The sequence below is a fragment of the Petaurus breviceps genome, unplaced genomic scaffold, assembly GCF_028583685.1.
Source record: "Petaurus breviceps papuanus isolate PSGF00001 unplaced genomic scaffold, PetGlider_PUasm1.0 90887, whole genome shotgun sequence".
Taxonomy (NCBI): Eukaryota; Metazoa; Chordata; class Mammalia; order Diprotodontia; family Petauridae; genus Petaurus; species Petaurus breviceps.
The window spans coordinates 1510702-1516919 of record NW_027187370.1 but is presented as its reverse complement, the minus strand read 5'-3'; positions in this window follow the sequence as shown (position 1 = coordinate 1516919).

Below are 6218 nucleotides of genomic sequence, written 5' to 3'. Positions count from 1 at the left end.
AGGTCCATCTCAGTACTGCCCACCCCCCACCTCCAGGTCAGCATGAAACTTTTAACCCTCCTCTAACCTTTCTTCCATTGCCAAATCCAGACTAGGAAAGGACAGGGTTCCTAATAAAATAAAACCAGGATTAATAGGACATAACTAAAAACCCAGTGGTGTGGTGGATACTTACCTATTTTACCTGAAGTTTTGTGAGTGGTACTTTCCCCACTACTACCATCTTTGATGTCTAAGAGTCAGGGATTGAAGGCTGGTCTTATTGTTTAAGTTGACATATGTCCCAAATAGGTAGGGATTGTTTCCAAAGCATATTATTCCCCATCTCCCCTTGATTTCCTTGGGAAATTATTAAAGGGGCTAGGGAGGAAGGGTGGGGGCTTTGAGCTGAAAATAGTCTAGGAGTTTGGAGCTTTGGTTAAGGCATTGGTGTGGGAGACCCCAGAGGCCCAACAATCTTCCTGTCAGTATTTGGGGGTAACGCCCAGTGGGTGGCCTAGATTTTAGGCAGACTTACTTACTTCGGGTGGGTCCCAGTTGAAAACCAGGTCAGGTTACAGTCTAGCTCTTTCAACTCCTCCCCTCACCAGGTGAACCACTGCCCTATGTAAAAACCTGCCAAACTGTGTGGTGTCACTCAAAGGGGAAAGAGACTGAGGTAAAGTGGAGGAACAGGGGAACAGGTCTGTCCTTCTTCCTCTTATGTCCACACACATACATCCCTATGTTTCCCTCTAGAAGGAACCTGGCCTCATTACACTAAGAGCAAGCTATCCTATCTCTCCCTCAGTCAAAGAGCCAGGGTGTCCTTCTGATCTGCCCAGATTGAGTATCAGGCACACACTCCCAGCAGGGACAAAGTCTGACCCATATGGCCTGGGAAGGAGGTGGGGGGAGAGGAGTAGTTAAATGACATGACTTGTCCATGGCTGGGTCGGAAAAAAATCCCTTTTTTCCCCTCTCTGGACCTCCCAGCTCCTTTTCCTCACTACCTCCTACCTTTTTTTCCCCTCAAAAAAGCATTCTTTTGAAGTAAATGATGTCGATATGTAAGGGATGTTTGACAGGACTGTCTTGGAATTAACTCAGTTTTATCTTTGGTGAGGGTATGGTGGTGGTTTGCCTGGTTGGTTGTAGAGCCTGTCCCTCCCCCCCCCCCCCCCCCCAGCTTACTGAATACAGGCAAAGGAAACAAGTATTTGTTAAATGCCCACTATGTGCCAAGTACTGTGCTATAAGCTTTACAGATATCTCATTGGTCCTTTTTGAAATGAAGGATGATTAACAATTTGATCCTCACAACAATCCTGGGAGATAGGTGCTAATATTATTTCCATTTTACAGTTAAGGACACAGGCTGAGAGGTTAATTTATTTAGACAAAGGTCTCCAAAGGGTCTCCTTAAGCACTTCCTATAACCTCCCTGGTCTCAACAGTAGCATCTTCAATCATATTTTTTCTTAACACAATCTTATCTCCACATTCTCCCAAGGCTGTAGCTCTCACACTTTTTGGTCTTATGACTCCTTTACACTATGAAAAATTGTTGAGGATCCCTGAAAGAACTTCATGTAGCTTGCAACTATCTATATTTAACTAATTAGTTAAAATGACTTATTTTATGTTCATAATTTTAAAAATTACTATGAAAAAAAATTTTGAACTCTCAGATGCCCTGAAAGTGTCTTGGGGATATCTAGGGTCCCTGGACCACACTTTAAGAAGCCCAGTGCCCCTAGGCAAGGAGACAGAAGATGGATGGATTTCTTGGCAAACTGCCAGATGGAGGAGCAGTCTTATTCTGATTTTTGTGTTTGAGAACTTCAGAGGGCTGGATTCATAGCTGGATTTTCTGGCATTGTCACAAATTTTCAATAACAGAAGATCTTAGAAATAATTTATTCTAATCTTTTTTAGTTAATAAACATTTATTTCTTTCCTACCTTCTCCCTCACCACTAGGAAAAAGAAAAACAAAACCCTTCAAATGGTCATGGTCTCTTAGAAAACAAATTCTCACATTGACCATGTCCAAAAGTATGCATCTCCTACACCCTGAGTCTATCACCTTTTTCAAGAGGCGGGTAGCATGTTTCATGGTTAGTCCTCTGGACTCATGGCAACACTCTTATTTTAGAGGAAAGAAACACTTTGTGATTAAATGCCTTGTCTCAGGTCACATAGCTAGTAGGAGGCAGGGCTGGGATTTTAGTCCAGGTCCCCTGACTCTGTTCACCCAGGTCAAGACATCACCCTTGTGATGTCATTGGTCCTCTTGGAGAGTGAACAAGAACAACCATCTTCCTGTGCAAAATGCAATGTTAAAACAGGCACTCCTGATGGTTGCCATTGTTATGAGCAGTACCAGTGGTCAGGCCAGAAGGGCACATTTTAAGGGCTGCTTTGTTAAAAGGAGGGTGACTGTCTTAGCTTTATGTGAAGATAGTAGATTCCTAACTAGAAGGGACTTTAAGGTTCATCTAGTCAAATTCCCTCATTTTTGTTTTTAATTTTTACAGATGAAGACACTTGAGGACATGAAAAGTGAAATGGCTTACCAGAAGTCATATAGGTTGTAAGTAAGAGAGCCTGGATTCAAGCTCAGGTCCTCTAACAGGAAATCCAGAGCACTTCCATTGCATCACAAGCAGTATTTATCTTCCAAGAGCAGACAACCAGGTCACCTTGTCAATTGCTGAAGAGGTACAGAAACCCACAGGAAAGGAAGGCATGGGAAAAAATAATGAGGCAATGGGGAAAAACGAGCCTTCCAGTGTATAGGCTTTAGCCTGCATGGAAATTTCCTTCCAAATAAGATTCACCAATGGGCTAAGAGGAGCCATTTGTTGGAAGGATGGCTACCAAGATATTTTCCAAGGGCTTCTAAGGCCACTGCTCCAACATTCAGTTCTGGGAGGCAGTATGGTCTAAGAAAAATATAATTCCAGGGGCAGCTAGGTGGTGCATTGACTAGAGCACTGACCCTGGAGTCAGGAGGACCTGAGTTCAAATTTGGCCTCAGACACTTAACACAAAAACTAGCCATGTGACCTTGGACAAGTTACTTAACCCCAACTGCCCTCCAAAAAGCAAAAAAATAAAAATAAAAAAATATAATTAAAAAAGAATATAATTCCAGTCCAAAGAATCTGGATTCAAATCCTACCTCTAATATCTACTAGCTGCATGAACCTGAGGAGGAGGGAATAAGTCTTTATTAATCATCTAATATGTGCAGATACTGTGCTGAATGCTTTACAAATATCTTATTTGATCCTCACAACAACCCTGAGAGGTAGGACCTGCTATCATCATCCCCATTTTACAGTTGAAAAAACTGAGGCAGACAGAGGTTAAGTGACTTGACTGGGTCATACAGCTAATAAGTATTGGAGGCCATATTTGAACTCTGGTCCTGTGCTTTGTTCACTGGGCCATCCAGCTGCCTCCATCTGAGCAAGTAAATAACTTCATCTCCCCAAACTTTAGTTTCCTTATCTGTAAAATGGGATTATAATAACATCTACCTTACAAGCTTATTGTTAGGATCAAATGAGAGAATGTATGTAAAATTCTTTGCAAAATGTTGTTTTATAAGCTTTTATTCTATTTAACAACTATTAAGTATGTACTTTGTGGGAGCACTATTTGGTTGATGCAAAGATAAATAACTGAGACTCCCTCCCCAACAAGGAGAATACATTCAAATGAAGACTTACAGCTTGTTGGCTGATAGGTAAATAGAAGGTAATTTGAGGAGACTGAGTATTAACAAACAAAGAATTTGTCAGGATGGAAGGGCAGGATCGAGGAATACTTGAGATGAGGTGACCCTTGAACTCTCCTTGGTGTGCTTTCTTTTTGACAGCCCTTCTAGTTAGAAACAAGCCTCTGTAAGGGAATGTGGGAAAGGCCTGAACCTCCTCCAATCCCCACCCCCACTCCTACCTCCCCCACCCCACCCAGGCCCCCAGCTGGAAGGGCCACTTTCAACTAGTAAACGTCATCCTTTGCCTAGCCCATCCATGTTGCTCTCCACCACCACCCTGTCTACAAAGCTGCTTGGAAAAGCCCACAGTTCATAATAGTCCCCTTGAGAGAGGAAGGAAGCGATCCCTATTGATTTGTCTGCTTGGCAGGCTGCAGGGACTTTCATAAACTTAGTCTGGGGCTGAGGGAAAGGCAAAGGAATGTGGGAAGAAGAAGGAGGAGAAATGTAAGGACATTATAAAACACCCTCTCTCTCCCTCCTCCTCCCCCACCCCCCATTCTTCATTGCCTCCCTAGCCTCCAAGGGTTCAGTTAGCGAGGAAAGAGAAAAGCTCATCCTCTAGCCACCAGACAATCCAGGCTTGCAGCTGTCAGAAACATTGGAAAAGCAGCAATGGAGGGGGTGGGGGAGAACAGGGCTGCATCTTTACGAATTCGGATATCTCTCTTCCCTTCCACAAGGAGAGGGTGGAGAACATTTTTTTCAAAAAATTATTTGTAAATGAGATTTTTCGACGAAGTGAGATGCGCTTACACTCATTAGGATGCACAGTTTGCACCCCGGGGGGAAAATCTGTTGTTTAGGGGGAAAAAATGAGGGTGTAGGGGACCCAGTAGAGATTAAAAAAAAAAAACAATCTCCAGCTCTGCATTGCAGGATCTGGGAAGTTTTGGTATGATGAGGAAATGTAGGTCGGGCTCCTTTTGCTTGCTTGTTCCTGCTAACCTACTGTCCGCCTGACTCAGGCACAGCCCCACATTCCACCAAGAGGCACTTGTAATGCCCAAAGGGGGTCACAGGACAAGAGAGGGGTAAAAAGACAGGAGAAAAGTCTTGGTGGGGAGGGGCTCGGGTCTAGAGAGAGTAGAAGGCTGTAGAAGGGGGAGGGAAGGAGAGGTGAGTCTTCTGGGGTATCTGACTAGGCTTCTTCCCATCCAGTCCAGGTCTTTAGCTGTCATTGCCCACCCCACCTCCACTGTTTCTGCTCTGTTGTTTATGGGGTGTGGAGAGAGTGCGCTATCAGGAATCCTATGTCAGATCTTTTTCATTGTCATCAATTTCAGTTTTAGCCCCCAGAAAAATCTGGTGGAGGGCTCTGCCTGGGTCAGCAAGTATGTGAAAAGGGTATTGAATTGGAATGAGAATAACTGAGAACAAAATTTGACTCTACTGTGTGACCTTGGGTAAGTAACTTAGCCCCTCTGAGTCTGTTTCCTTCAGAAATATGAAGGGGCTTCGTAATGTTTCAGGTCCCTTCCCCAATCTAAATCTGTGATCCTAGGATTGAACCTGCACCCTGAAGAGCCTCCCCTCATCTTCACAGATTCCTGAAAAACTTGTAAACTGAGGTTGATGAGGGAAGCAGAGGGTCCTGAAAAGTGAGCTGCCAGCTTTTCAAACCAGCCCTAACCACAGATTCTCTTCAGTGGCTGGGGTGGTACTTCTCTGGAGCTTGGCCAGGCTTTGCTTAGGAGACTTAAAGCTGGGAAAGAGCTCAGAGGTCATCTAGGCCAACCCCTTACAGATGGGGAAACTGAGGCTGAGAGAGAGAGAGAAGAAATTCAAATCCAGGGTCCTCTGACTCAAAATCCTGCTCTCTTTTCCTGTTTGAAGGTGAATGAACCCCTGAAAGCCAGTCTCCTGGGGACCTGCCTACCTACCACCCCTTGAGAGGCAAACTGAGGCCCAGACAGAGAGGCTCCTAGAGGAGAGACCCCTGCTGGCTTTGCCCTCCCTCCTTCCCTGTCCACCATACCCCTCCTGTGCTCCTGCTCCTGGTGGGCAGGGGAGGAGGGAAAACGGTAAGGACCATGGTGTGTGTATGTGTGAGTGTGTTTGTGCTTGCTCACGAGGGTGGCTCCGATCACATGGCCTGGGCATGTGCAGGCTGCTCCATTTTTACCACAACAGCTCTCATAAACAGCCCTGCTGCTGCCACTGCTGCTGCAGAGACATGTGCAAGGGAGCGGGGGTGGGGCACGTGGCTCCAGCTCAGCCAAGGCAACCAGCTCTCAGCACTCCCTGCCTCTTCCCAATCTAGGCCCTGGCTCCCTCTGCTTGGCCACAGGAAATTCCCAGTACTGGGTTCCTGCTGCAAAACATGTTTTGGGGAAGTAGCTTTCAATAAGGTTAGAGTCAATGAATCCTTAAAAAGAGACATTGAAAGGAGAGCTGGGGCGGGTGCTGGCTGGCTTTATGTATCTACCTTGGCTTCTTCACTTAGCCCC